General features: G+C 32.7%; 1 long non-coding RNA gene across 1 annotated transcript; it reads right to left on the bottom strand.

Annotated features, from left to right (window-relative positions):
- Positions 1-3,902: 3,902 nt before the first annotated feature.
- LOC120075806 (uncharacterized) lies at positions 3,903-12,789 on the bottom strand. Its single transcript, XR_005481436.2, has 3 exons — positions 12,643-12,789; positions 6,978-7,071; positions 3,903-4,362 (listed from the first exon to the last, which is right to left on the bottom strand). It is a non-coding gene; the product is annotated as an uncharacterized LOC120075806 (long non-coding RNA).
- Between the last annotated feature and the right edge of the window lie 2,554 nt (positions 12,790-15,343).

The raw sequence follows: 15,343 nt of genomic DNA, 5'->3' as shown, positions 1-15,343 counted from the left end.
CTTTGCTTTGTAACAGGAGTATTTGCTTCTGGAATTCTCCAAACTGGATTTTGCGTGAGTTCATTCCATTGTAGAAGTCTCGGGACAGCCATAGAGGATTTATTTATATTGACTTCCATAAGCATAGTGCTTCCCTTAGGAGATATTCTTAAGGCTCTTGGTGATAGATTTGTATGCATCAGTTTGAAATAAATGCAATAGCAGATGGAAAACGGTAGGGATCCGTCTTTTAATTCGAGGCCTTGAGAATGGACATCGAGACTAAGGGCATCTCGGAGATTTGCGTCGTGAAGAGAGATAGTAAATCCTGGTTTGCATGTGAAGTAAACTAGACCTCTTTCAAGGTTTGATTGGACGATTCCCAAGATAGAGTATGAGAATCGAAGATGCCGCTTATCTCTGAGAGCAAGATAGACTGGTATGTCTAATCCTTCTCTGAATAGAGGTTTAAGGGCAACTTGAACACATCTGATGTGTAGGTATTTGTATTTATCCATAGCTTGCTCTATAGATTCTCTTGGAAGAAGGCTGATTTCGGTAAACTCGTCCTTCATTGCAAGGTTTTTCTTAGTGATGACGATGACGCCAGTTTGAGAAAAATTGAAGTTGTTGATCTTGTAAATCAATCTTGGATCCATCTTAGGAATGGTCCAATTTTTTAGACGATTTTCAACCTTAGCAATTTCTGCTTCGGCTGTATTGTATTTTTGAATGATACTTAGCGGATCATCAACACTTTGAGGTTCATTAGATTGAGAAGAAGAGGCAGTATTGTTGATAATCATTTAGGGGTGAGAGATTTTAGAGAGAATTTTAGATAGCATGGGGAGGGAGAGAGCGAACCTTGGGAGTTTTGAAGCAATCTGTCAAAACTTTCTTCAAAAGTGTGACAAAAGTAATGATATTAAGCTAACATTGAAACAAATTAGAATCTTCAATCGATCGATCTTTAATCTTTGTAAGAATTAAACGAATATATCATATTTTGTGATAATTTGTATTCCGCCATCAAGGTTAACCACGCCTTCTTTTGGATAGAATACCAATTAATCACTAAATATGATATACCTTCTAGCCTTTCAAGGATAAGAGAGACTTCTGATTCAAATTTCTTAGAATGTTAGTTTAATATCATGACTAAAAGAGAAAAGTAGAAGGAAAGTTGAGCTTCCTGGAGGAATTACGCTTGAGGACTGTTGTGGCCAGTGATGTATTAAATGTATATCAATGGTGTATCAAGTGTATTAAGTGTATATCAGTGGTGCATCAAGTATGTATTAGTAGTGTATCAAGTGTATATCAATAATGAGGGCATGTACGCTATTTTACATCTTTTACATTTGGGTTGGACTGTGTTTTTATCATTTTTGCAAACAACAAACATGTGGGTTATGGGCCTAATAATTAATATATTTTGTTTTGCCCTTTTTGCAAGTGTTCTTAAAAAAATTGAAGTTTGAATTACATTAATTTTGGATTGCTTTTCACACGAGATTTTGACAAGAGAAATTTAATTAGTGAAAATGAACTTGATTTTGTATTAATTTTAGTATAGTGAGTATAATATCTAATATTTGATCTTTTTATGCTTTCTCTTGAAAAGTAAACTTTAATCCTTAAGCTTGTTGGTTTTCTTGGATGATCGGCCTTTGGAATGTTTTGATTTTTTGGAAGTTTCTTGAGCTTTTTTCTTTAGATCTTCAAGAAATTAAAAGTTAGTCTTTGGAGCTTTAGTCCTTAGAGCTCTAGTTTGTTTTCTGATCTTCAAAGTTTTTCTTTAGATCTTCATGAAATCTTCGAAGGAAATCAAATCAATTGGAATTCTCTCACTTATGGAGATATTACTAGTAACATTCAAGCTTTATGCTTAAGTCTTTGTAAAGACACCAAGCATAACAAAGAAACATCAAAGATGCAGATTATCGAAAGGAACTAGGGACTTTCTGCAAACAATAGGGTGTTGAACAAGATCTACCGCCTTCAAAGAAAAAGAAGAAATTTTCAAAGAAACCGTACAGTAAAGGTCAGAGAACAAAGGACGAGGAAAAACCTCGAAAAATGAAGTACTACAATAAAAACAAGAAGTATTTCAAGAAAAAAGGAACTACTTGTTTTCGCTGCAACAAACAGGGACATTATGCTAACAAATGCCCCTTGATAAAGAAAATCAACAACCTAGAGATTGACCATGACCTAAAACAATCTCTTCTCTTTGCCATTCAGTCTGAAGATGAAACCTCTATTTCAGAAGAATCATCTTCCGAGGGAATAATCAATGAAGTTATTGGAGATTCTTCCTCTAAAGGATACTCTTTCGATTCCTCTCAATTTTCTAAAGAAGTTGTCCCTTGCACGGGATGTATCAATGTTCTAACAAGAGATCAAGAAAACCTACTTGATCTGATAGAAGAGCTTCCAGATGAAATATCTCGGAAAACGATCCTCCTAAAGCTCCGGGAGTCTCTAGAAGGACAAAGCTTGAAGCCTCAAGTCTTGGAACCAATACATTATTCCTTACAGGAAATAATCAATCGGATCAATAATGAATCATTCCAAGAACCTGCAAGAGCTTCTGACCTCCACTAAAATTAATTTTTATTAATTTTATATTTCATAATTGCATAAAGTATAATACATTCTTAGACATATTATTTTCATTCTCATACATAATTAAACATACAAATATTTTCGATTCTCAAACATCTTATTTGACATTTTATTCTCATACATAATTTATTTCTAGACATCTATAAAACTTTAATTCAAATGGCTCTGTTCTTCAAAATCGATGCACCTCCGAATTGATTTCATTTCCGAGTGCAAGTAAGAATCGGAGCAATTTCTGACCTAGAACAAGAGGCAACTTCAACGCCGAACATGGAAGAAGTTGTTGCGGTTGAGAAGAATTGGGTCCTCCATGTTGGAATTCTTCGACCTTAAAATCAATCTTCCTATGCCACTCATTCTTCCATTGTGAAATTGCAGATTTCCAAAATTTGTCAAAAAAAATTAAAAAAATCCATTGAGATTATACTTTTATTGAAAAAGAATCTACCAGATTTAATTTAATCATTTAATGAGAAAATTGCCCATAAAAGTTGGAATTACATCCTCAAACTTCTAGTTGTAAAAATGAAATCTTCAAACTTCTACAACAGTTAAAATTGGATCCTAAAACTTGTCATTATTATAAAAATTGGACCCCAAATGATAAAAATTGATCTCTCAAACTTATACAATTATTATAATTTCTATGATTATGTAAGTTTCTAAGTCCAATTAAAACACTTGTACAAGTTTGAGGATTCAATTTTTACAATTAAAAGTTTAAAGGTATAATTACAACTACTGCCATACTTTAGATGGTTTTTACAATTTACCCTAATTTAATTTGATAAAATTATTTAATTTATTATAAAACCTACAAGTATCCTCAATGATTAAAAAGAAGCTAACGCCTAGGAGGCACTAAATCTAGCCCACTACTCAATATCCTCACTCCATCTTGGGCAGTCTAAAAATTCAAATTCCTCGTGCCCCAAAATTAAAACTTTAATTCTTCATGCCAATTGTTCCACAAAATTGCATTAGGAGAGAACTCCAAAGCACTTGTTCCAAATGATCTCATTTGCTAGGAGTCATCACTCCAAACCACAAAAAATCATGAAATGATCTCATTCAGTGGCTGAAAAGTGAGCAAAATGGCACACAAACACCTTGACCAATCTTCTATGAAATTCTAAAGAGAGGCCAAAGCAAGGGGAATGGAAAGGGGAAGATAAAATATGAAAGAAGGGGACTAAATCCTAGCCTCCATCCTTAAAACCACAAGCATATCTCAAAGTAGAGAAAGATGACCTGCCACATTCAACGTCTCTCTATCAATCAAGGACTATTAGACATTTTGTTTAAAAATATTTACATAGTTATTCAATATCAAATGAAAAGGTCAACCTTATTCTATTATATACTTGTATAAACATTTCTAACACAACTTTACTTTAGTGTTTAATCATGAAGACAACAATTAAGCTCGAGAATCACGTGCGAGACACTAGGACCAGTGCAATGCAATTCATCAAAAAGAAGACAGTAATGAAAAGAATGGCACAACCAAACAACAATAAATCATCATTTCAAACTCAGACAGTTCTAAAGAGGACAAAACGGAGCAAAACACTGCCATCTGTATGATCTGCCAAAAAAATTGAGACAATTAACACCACCAAAAATGAGTTCAACTGGGTCGGATTTTTAGCTTCTATATTGCATTAGTATAAGAGTTGTGAGAAACTGCTCCAAACGAAGTGTGTACATTGTGGATGAACCGTTATATAATTAACGGTCACCACATGCTCCAAACTGCATAGAACAAAACAAACAGGGCATGAAGGGGACATAACTTATAGTATTGCACTCCGTTCAGAAAATTCAGAAAAAAATAAAGCCCTCAGATCTCATAGCTCAAATTCATACACGGCTTGAAAAGCCCATACCAAATATCATTGTGTATGTGTTCGTGTATAGTAAAAGAAAGGGTAGTTGGAATGAGTAGCACTTTTAGGACTAATGACAAACAAAAGCCACTTACAACCACTCAATTGACTATGTTTCCATCACCGGGAAAAAGTATTTATAAAAGAGGTTAAATTATACAGAATCCCCAAAACTTGGTAGATTTCAATTACAACCCATATTTTTAAAATTTTCATTTTAACCCTTCAATTTCGACGTCATTCCAAAAGAAACCCTTAGAAATTTGTGTGTTAAATGATGGATGAAAGTCTACGTAACCATACTAATGTGTAAAGGTTAAAATACATGACAACATTGACAACATGGTGATGGCACATCGTGTGCAAAAATTAATTGTGAGAATGTTGAAAATAATGTCAACCATATCTCATGCGGTAACTTTTCATGTAGGGTTATATCTTTTCAATTCCATAAGTTGTATTCCTTCATGAATGATTGCATCATTTCATAAATAACCAAATTGAAGAAAAGACACGACTATTCAAATGGTCACAAGTTAGTCTATATATACGTCATTTCTTTAATTTGACTTCTTAACGTTTTTCATAACATTTTTCTTCCTTAAAAAATTTCTCTCCATTTCAAAATTTGTTGAAGTTCGGTATATATCCACAAAGTTTAGTTCGTTGATCTTGTAGACGTATTGTTAGTGTTGTTACTTCCATAGGAAAGCTAACTTGTTCTATCCTACGAGACAATTCTCAGGCATTATGAAGAGTAAATTTGTCTTAAGGAGACAAAATAAAGTCGTTGGGCTTAAATAGTTTCTTGTATATGAATGTTGTGGTTTTATGTGTTTTTTTAATCATATAACAATCTTAAGACAAATTTAACATTCTGCACATTTTTGTTTGTTAAATCCTGTGTACAAGTTTTAGTGTTCTTTTGATTATGCTTTGATAAATAAATTCTTGTATACTATACAAATACAATTCTTGTGGATAAAAATTCTTTTGATTATGTGGTTTTAAATTCTTATATATGAATTCTAAAACAATTTTATATATAACTGGAGTATTTGTTTTAGAATTTATATATATTGGTTTTCGTTTGGTTTTCCTCCGTTGGTTTTCTGAATGCTTGGGGTTTTAGGAGAATCGATCCACATAAAATCTAGATCTCGTGTTTTCTTTGTGCAATTTTTTTTCCATGCATCTGGTTTCTAGGGACGGATTTAGTATGGGTCCGAAGGCTCGAGTCCCTCTCAACTTTATACTCTTTATATAATATAGATATATAACTAGCATAGTATTAGAACTACTAGCTAGCCTAGTGGTAAATCTACCTTTCTACCCCTTCTAAACTCAGGTTCAAGACCCATTTATTACATTTATTTTTACTAAATTATATAAAGCCTTCGTCAACAAAATTTCTGGATTTACCACTATTTCTCGATGCCTTTGCTTTGATTTACATATATTCATATGTATGTATATAGAATTAAAATATATGATTCTATCTTTGATTTTACTAATTGGCTTTACCTTTTTTCTTTGGTTGTAGGATGGTTTCAAGTCTGTAAGATGCACCGGTGGCCACATATTCTATTTTAGAAATTAATTTCGCACATACATATATATACAAGGAAAACTCCTAGGCTCATTTAGATCGTAGACATTGTTTCATGGGTATAGATATTAAATATCTAGATTTGAATGTCTGGAAAAATTAATGTATGTGTTTGAATATGCAAGATAATTAATGTCTAAAAATGAAAAACGTGTTTAATTTATCAATTTTGTATATAGATACCAAAATTAAATAATTACTTAATTAAATAAAGAGACCAATTATTGTAATCATCAAATAAATTTAGCATTATTTAATCAATAAAAATAAATTAATTACTAAAAATAATTATAAATTATTATAAATTAATTAGAATATTGATAATCATCAGCAAAATAATAACTTATATTAAATAGTTACGATAGCATAAAATATAAATTGTAAAGATATTAGTTGAAATTTATTAAGTCTAATTAATATATTTATATTTAATAATTAATTAAAATTAATAATAATGAATAATTGATATTAATTTATTAATTAATTAAATACAAATTCCACGGTTTTGTAGGGTATTAAAAAACTCATGTCAAATGGATTTTAAAATTCCCTGAATTTATACCATGGATTTGAAAAATTGAAATTTTGTAAAACAAACAAAACAAGGATATTAAATGTCTGTCTAAAATCTCATGAAAAGAACCTATGAAACAAACAGGGCCTTAAAGTGTTTTTTTTCCGAACAATTGCAATGTTCAAGAGCTATGGCCAAACTTATACTGACAGTTCTACCTCAAAGTTCAACGTTTCAGGGGTAAGATGTATAATTTAACCAGAAAGATAATAATCTCAAAAGATCTCAAAGAACTCACAGGCACAATCAAGCATCAAAAGTCTGAGCAAAGATAACAACAATAGACATTGACGCATACCTCTGTTATCAAATGTGCACCATACAATTCAATTCACACGTTCCTTTTCAGCAGATGCCAGAAATTGTGAAGCTTTACCATTGCTAGGAGAGCACTGAGCAAACAATTGTGTCTACAGTTAGTATAACATGTAATACATTTAAGCCAAACACTAATTCAAAGCTAAATTGATTACTTAGAGGTGAAAATAGTATCAAAGTTCACGTTCATCCTTAAGAAGGATGAAGGAAAAATGATGACAGTTTTGGACAATGCCCTCAGATCTCATAGCGTAGTTCTTCATTGATAATGTTTGCATTGGATTCTCATACTAGCCTCTACTCATCTCTAACCACAATAAAAGAAAAGATTGGAAATGGAAAAGGGTTGAATATGTGTGTATATATATATATGTATGCGTGTGTTTGCAGAGTTAGAGAGAGAAAGAGAGAGAGAGAGAGAGAGAGAGATGGTTGTGGTTGAGGGCAAAAGCTAGTATTAGAAACCAATGCAATTGCTCCACAGCATGAGTTTTTCCATCATTGGGCAGGGTAATTTTAGGATACTAGAGGAAACTTGTGAATAAACTTTGACCCTGTATAATTAAAATGTAAACTACATAATATTATTATGCACATTCCAGGTATTGTTTTTAACGTAAATTCTAAATAATATAATGAATCTCTCTCTTCATCATTTTCTATATTAATCATCGTCACCATTCTAATTTAATATCTATACATTGGATAAAATGAACCATTTTAATCCCTAAACAGAAGCTAGACTTTCACTCCTTTTTTTATTCATTTACCTGAACCAGTGATGATTACAACAGTTTAGGGTCACATGATAATAAGTGCCATGCAAAGTTTAGGGACTAGAGCTAAGATAGACATCTGGGCTTCTGAGAATAAAAGTTGGCCAAAAATAGAATTGATACCATGTTATTATTATAATTTCTTTAACATAAAAAGGTCAAACAACTATCAATTACATTTTTTGTTTGAAAGGAATACAAATCATGATTTGTAAATAATACAACATTTTGCAAATCTAAAGAATACAAATGTTGTTTAATAAGACAAAACTTGCAATAGTATGAGGCCAGGGTGAGCTTAGCTGTTGTACTAAAAAACTTGAAATTGTATGAGGCAGAACCATTAGGAAACATTTCGAAATGATTGAGAGAACTCATATGCATTGAAATATAAAAGTACCAAAACAATTATAAAATAATAATACTAATACCTAAAGTGCCTCCTGTCAAAGTCAAAGAGACAAAAGACACTTGTCAAAGTCAAAGAGACAAAAGACACTAACACATCAATTCTAACAAATACACAACCCATTAACAAGGAGCCAAACGGGTGGAATTATCTGCTGCCTTAGGCTACATTTTCACAAGGATTGTAGTGAGAAACTGCCCCAAATCCAAGAAAACAAGCAATGCACAAAAACCAAAGAACAAAACCAAGAACAAAACAGTACAGAAGCATAGCCCTCAGATCTCATAGCTTTAATTAGAATCATACACAATATAAAGCAAATGGCATTCAAAAGACGGAGAAATGCCATATTGGTATTTTGGGCATTCGCCCACATTTTAGACTAGGGTTTTTCTTCGACCAATAAAGCAAATGGCGTTCATTCATCAAAAGCCTTTAGAAATAGTGAAGTGTGTGCGCTTAGATGTATGGATTGAATGAAAGAGGAGGTGATGGTGGAGGTGGAGATAAGAAAAGGCTAATGACAAACAAAGCCATCGTTCAATTCATAGTGATTTTCCATCATTGGGCGAACTTGAAGTCACTGATATCAATCAAGACAAGAGAAGCCTAAAAATTCACAGCCAGAAGTGGATGAAGACGGCGAAGGATTTACATGCAGGGATTCTCAACAGGCAAGATCACAGTTGTTACAAATGAGAATCACTGAGAAATTATATTATTTATAAGAAGACAATCCCATTTACGTGTAACGTAGAGAAACAAACAAACCCATAAAATTTAAGTCAAAATAACAGGAGAAACAAACAAATCTATAGAATTTAGGGCAAATAGCAATAATCTTAATAAATAAACTTCTAATTCAACAGCATGCAATTCATCCAAGAAACAACATCTTGAAATTAGAAACGGATTCAAAACAATAAAGAAACATAATTTTTAAAAAATTACAAAATCAAGGATAAGCTATCAAGGATGCCCTCAGATCTCATTAACATTATTTATCATTGCTAGATAGACAGTTGATTTTCATTACTAGCCTCTACACATCTTTAACCACTCATAAAAAAAGAAGAAAAAAAGAAAGCAGTTGGATGGTTTATCAGATGGCTATATGGATAGATAGTAGAGAGAGAGAGAGAGAGAGAGAGAGAGAAAGACAGAGACAGAGAGATCATGTGTGAGTTGGTTAATGGCAAAGGCTTGTAATAAAGATCATTAGTAACTGCTCTAATCAGAGTATTCCATCATCGGGCAGATACAACTTTCAAAGCAAAGCAAGTATTTTCAAACAAAAATTCCAAATACCATGGCAATCAGTAATTTGCTTGAAATACAGTCGAAAGGAATCAACTCAATAAGTGATTTAACCATAAAATTTTAGAAACTAAGTATTAATAAACAATTATAAAATAAAAATACTAATAACTAAAGTGCCCCCCCGTCAAAGTCAAAAAGACTAAAGATGTGCTTTTGAGAGGCATGTCTGAGACCGTATGAAGAATTTCTCAATGTCTGAAAGCTCTTTACGTGTCTACTCAACCACCATAGCTAATACTACAATCAGATTGAGATACTGTAAAGTCAAGATATCTTTATAACTATAAGTTCAAGCCAAAGTCACATTTCCAATGCAAAAAATTATAAAGTCAGGTGATTTTCTATCAGATTTGTCAAGATAATGACAGAACACCCCATTTAAAAGTCACATATCTAATCATATTTATAAATAACAGTAACACTTATCATTTGCAGAAACCAAATATTAAAAACGGAAGGATAGGAGCACCACTAATTCAGAAAGAGACAGATTCAAGTTTTGATATGGTCCTGACCTGAACTTTCACCTTTATTTTGTTTCGATCCTTATAATTGGGGATTCTTATAGTGTTGATATGAGATCTAAAGGTTCTTTATTCTGAAAAACACATATATATGAATGAGATCTGACTGAAATAGAGTCGGAAAGATAGAGCCTATGAGATTAAAACAAAAGGGAAAGGTTCATGAAGATGAATTTGGTGAAACATGTTCTCTCACATAATTTGAAATCATAAACTGAAAAGAAAAGAGAGAATAAAGTGTATTTTTAGTTGAAGGTTCAAACAAAAGTAATGGAAGCAAGCCTGAAAGAACAGAAAGAACCAAAGAAGGAAAACAAAAAAATCAATTAACCACAACAAAGACACTAATGTATCAATTCTAACAAATACACATAACCCAATAATAATGAGTACAAACAGATGGAATTATCTGCTTTCCTAGGCTGCATTTTCGTAAGAATTGCAGTGAGAAACTGGCCCAAGTCCAAGAAAACGAGCAATACACAAACCAAAGAACAACAAAACTTAGAACAAAAAAGCACAGAAACAAAGCCCTCAGATCTCATAGCTTTAATAGAATCATCCACGATATAAAGCAGACAGCATTCGTTCATCAAAAGCCTTTACAAACAGTGATGTGTGTGTGATTAGATGTACGGATTGAATGAAAGAGGAGGTAATGGTGGAGGTGGAGATAAGGAAAGGCTAATGACAAACAAAGCCATCTGCAACCGTTCAATTCATAGTTATTTTCCATCATTGGGCGAACTTGAAGTTATTGAAATCAATCAAGACAAGAAAAGGCTAAGCATTCACAGCCAGAAGAGGAAGACAAGAATGAAGAAGAATCAAGGAACAGAAGCATACAGAGGATTTTTATAGAAAGCAAAGACCAGGATCTGGTATGGATCTCGCCATGAACTGCGGACAAGCGGTGAAGAAATCTGTTGAGAAGCCCAAGCATCGTAGCATGCAACAAAGACCCAATTCTTAGTTATTAGCCTAAGCTTCTGAGCTTAAAATAGTGAGCAACCAGAGTAATGTCTAAACAAATAATTAGATAAATAGGTCATTTCTTCAGGATTTTAATTCCATAAATGTCCAAGAATTTGAATATTTACATAATTGGATTAAATTTAAAAGTTTGTATCAAAATGACAGTCTAAAAAAATAAACTATTTCACAAGTTCATTGAACTTCAAAATACAATGTTCCAAGAATTTTCATCATCTAGCAGCCATCCTGAAAAACGACTGAAATTATATATATATATATATACTAAGCAGGTAGTTACTTAATTTTAGACTAATCATCACTTCAAATCTAAATCGTGCAAACTGAGAAAAAGCCAGTGAAAAAATTCATTGCACCTTCAAGAGCAAAGGCTATGTACAAGATGCCCTAAGCCAAAATTGAATTTCATCAATACCTTCTCTACACAGCAGCAACTATGATAATTATTTACCAAAAGAAATAGCAGATGAGAAGGTGAAAGACACATTGTTTGATGTTGAGAGAGAGAGAGAGGTTTGTGATAAGAATCAACTTAACATCTTTAGAATGAGTTTTTCCATCACTGGACAGTGGGCAGGTCCAATTTCCTTATAAGCAGGGATAACCAACAATCAACACACTAGAGCAAGCAATACAAATTCAAGATCGCAGTTGTTACAAATGAGAATCACCTAGAAATGATATTATTTATAAGAAGACAATCCTATTTACATGTAAAAAGTTTAAAGTTAAACGTTGAGAAACAAACTAATCCATAGAATTTAGGGAAAATAGCAATAATCTAACACATAAACTTCTAATGAACAGCATACAATTCATCCAAGAAACACCATCTCGAAATTAAAAACAGATTCAAACAACAACAGAAAAATCATTTTTAAAAAATAACAAAATCAAGGATAAGCTATCAAAATGCTTCATACTTTATAAAGAAAAACCAAACAAATACATCTTCAGATGTATATGTTCCCAGAAAGGAAAGGACTACAATCATATATACATTAACAAATGAGTAGAAAAACAAATGAGTTTAGACGTATCAGATAAGATTTAGCTTCCTAAGCAGGATTCCCCTCATAATAAAGTGAGAAACTGCTCAAAGCCCAGAGCAAATATCATTCAAAATACCCCAAACCGATTCACTAGATCCTAATCAACAGCATAAAAAGCATAAATACAAGCAAATCTTGATAGAACTAGCTAATGAGCATGACCCAGTCAATAAAAACAAAAACAAAAACAAAACATGAACGTTCAACACAATGACAACTAAAAATTTCCCATTTTGGGCTGGCAAACCACTGCAAAAGTAAAATAAGCATCCAAATAATCAGAGTGTTTAGTACTAAGGAAACAGAGCATTCAAGGGGGCAAAAAGGAACTTAAGGCACACCCACCAAGGTTTTAGGTGAAATAGTTAGAGATAAGCTCGTAGATCTAATGCTTGAACGGAATCACATACGAAATGAATGAAATGGGGTTCATCAAAATGCGCTACTAACAATCAAGGTAAAAGGCAGTGAAGGCTGGTTTGTGATGAACAAAGAGGGTATGATCTTCCTTCCAACTAAAACCCTAAGAACTGGGGAATCAAAGAACTAGAAACATAGAAAGGAAATTTACCAAAGGCGGAGTGGACGAGGACTTTGAAGGGTCACAGATGAAAGTGTCATTTGATGCTGCTGGAGCTTGAGCCTCGGTTGAATAACTTCTATAGAATTTATAGAAGAAAAGAAAAAGAACCAAAAAAAAAAGGTTAAACTGAAGATAGATTGGTAATCATTTGATATTAGGTTTTTATTTTTTAAAATTAAATCTATTATCATCAATCTTTTCTAAATATCATGATTGAATTGTTAATCAAACTTTAAAAATAAAAACAACTTTCTAAAAATTTATAAGTATCTTCAAATTGTCAAATATATTTTTTTATTTATATATATCTTGAATTATTTGGATTATATTTCAAAATTTAAAATTATAAATTTAAATTGTTGGATTGAGATAATTCAATTTAAGTGGTAAGTGATAAGAGAATTTGGTAATTTAATTTAGGTAGAAATTTAAATTTAATTTGAAGATTTGGAATTTTAGAAGAAGTTGAATTATGTTATGGTGGCTTATGAGTTTAAGGAAAGAAAAGGGGAAAAAATATGAATATATATATACGCATTTATGAAATCAAAGTAGGGTTTTTGACTAGGAAAAATATTATATTTGTAAGTGCTTGGCTTGGCTTGGCTTGCACGCAGCCCTAGGCGACTCAAACCCCCACCACACTCTTCTTCTTCCGCCTTGAAGTCTCACAACCAGCAACCTTCACGACCTTCAGCAACTCCGTCTAGCTGCCACCGTCCACTCCGCCGTTCGTCTGGCTGCCATCTTGGAAGTGATTATTGATCAAGTTTAGCTTTGGGTTATTTATTTGGAGTTGTTTACATAAATTGATGAATGAAATCAGGCTCTAGATGTTGAATTTAAATTTGGGTTTGTGATGCATATTTTTATTGAAGGAGATTATTTTACTTCTATAGCATATTTGGGCTTAATCTTGAAGTAAGTGTTTTATTATTGGGTCGCCTTCAAACCAGTTCTATCACTGGACTATTTGATTTAATGATATGAACTGTTTGGATGGCTTTGATTGTGATGTTATATTGATGGAGTTAGCATGTAATTAGTGAAGAAATGAGGATCATTAAGCACTCTAATCCTAAATATTTTCATGGTAGAAAAAGAGGATTTAAGAAAAACTCACATTTGAAGACTTCAATCTTCACAATCAGTTTCAATCTCCTTAGTTACTAGTTGTAGACCATCAAAAGATCTTCTCTAATCAAAATGAGCTAAAACTTGGAAATTTTGGAGAAGGAAAAGATTGTTTTTTTGTGTCTTCTTCATTCAAAATCTCAAAAAAAAAAAAAAAAAAAAAATTAGTGTCCTCACTCCTCCTCTTGGATTTTTGATCATGTGATTCATGCAATACATACTTCATTGACAACACCTATTTTTGTAAAATGGTGGAATTTAGTGTTGTCACAATTTCAAATGTGGGATAAACCCACTTAAAGTGAAATTAATTTTTTTTTAAAAAAAACATTTCATTCTTTTCATTTAAAATCATTTTTTTTAATTTAAATTTCTAAAACTTAAATTAAATAAAAAAAATGATTTTACCATTTGAATTGTTCGTTGAATTCGTGATGCGAGCTCAGGAGTGTATTGTATAAAGTAATTGGAAATATAAGTGCATAAATATTTCTTTTTTGCAGTTTCTATATTGTCAAAAAAATTTACTAAAAGCAATGGGTATGTTCATTAACAGTTTCGATTCATCCTTGGAGTTGGTGCTCTCGATTTTTTTTCGTCCTTTGCAGGATTCATTTCTTGTCGCAAATATTCACTTGTAGCATACTATATCTCAATGGATTGGAGATTTCATTTAGGATGACTCCACTGTTATGAATCATTAAATCCTAGAAATGCTTGTTCTGATGTATCATGTAAATTATTTGATAAGATATTTGCTATCTCTATTTGATAAGGTGAATACCCAGTCTATTCAATGCTAGGCATAATGAGTATCAGGACCTCAAAAAAATTATCTTTCGTCCTATCTTATGAACAACTTTAAGGTGTACACACTGCCTGTCACACTATGGGAGCTGGCCATGCCCGAAGTCGTTACCTTAATCGCAAGGAGGGGGATGCCAAAGGCAGGGCTAGTGACTGGAGTGAAGTCGTAACAAGGTAGTCGTACTAGAAGGTGCGGCTGGATCACCTCATTTTCAGGGAGAGCTAATGCTTGTTGGGTATTTTGGTTTGACACTGCTTCACACCCAAAAAGAAGCGAGCTACGTCTGAGTTAAATTTGGAGATGGAAGTCTTCTTTCGTTTCTTGACGGTGAAGTAAGACTAAGCTCATGAGCTTACTATCCTAGGTCGGAACAAGTTGATAGGATCCTCTTTTTTTCGCCCCCATGTCCCAAGGCCCATATCAATAATTATGATTTTACGTATGGACAATTCCTCAAACTCTTGAGTTGTGCAATGAATTCATTGATACGTAACTAATGAAATTCTTCGAGTATGCGTTAGTGATGTGCAACGGGACGCGTGACACTCCTCTATGTGAGATCCAAGTATAATTCAGATTAAAACTAACACAGAGCTTGCATTGTAGCTGACTTAGAAGTGTCCTAAGTGAATGTGAAATAAGTTATTTACACTAAGTTTGCTGTGTGCGTTATTACACTAAGTTTGCTGTGTGCGTGCAAGAAGATACAAAAGGGTTAAGTAGAAAACAGGGATCGTGTGAAAATGG

The sequence above is a fragment of the Benincasa hispida genome, chromosome 4 (assembly GCF_027475165.1).
Source record: "Benincasa hispida cultivar pf3 chromosome 4, pf3_genome.v1.1, whole genome shotgun sequence".
Taxonomy (NCBI): domain Eukaryota; kingdom Viridiplantae; phylum Streptophyta; class Magnoliopsida; order Cucurbitales; family Cucurbitaceae; genus Benincasa; species Benincasa hispida.
This window is presented reverse-complemented; position numbering and strand designations above follow the sequence as displayed.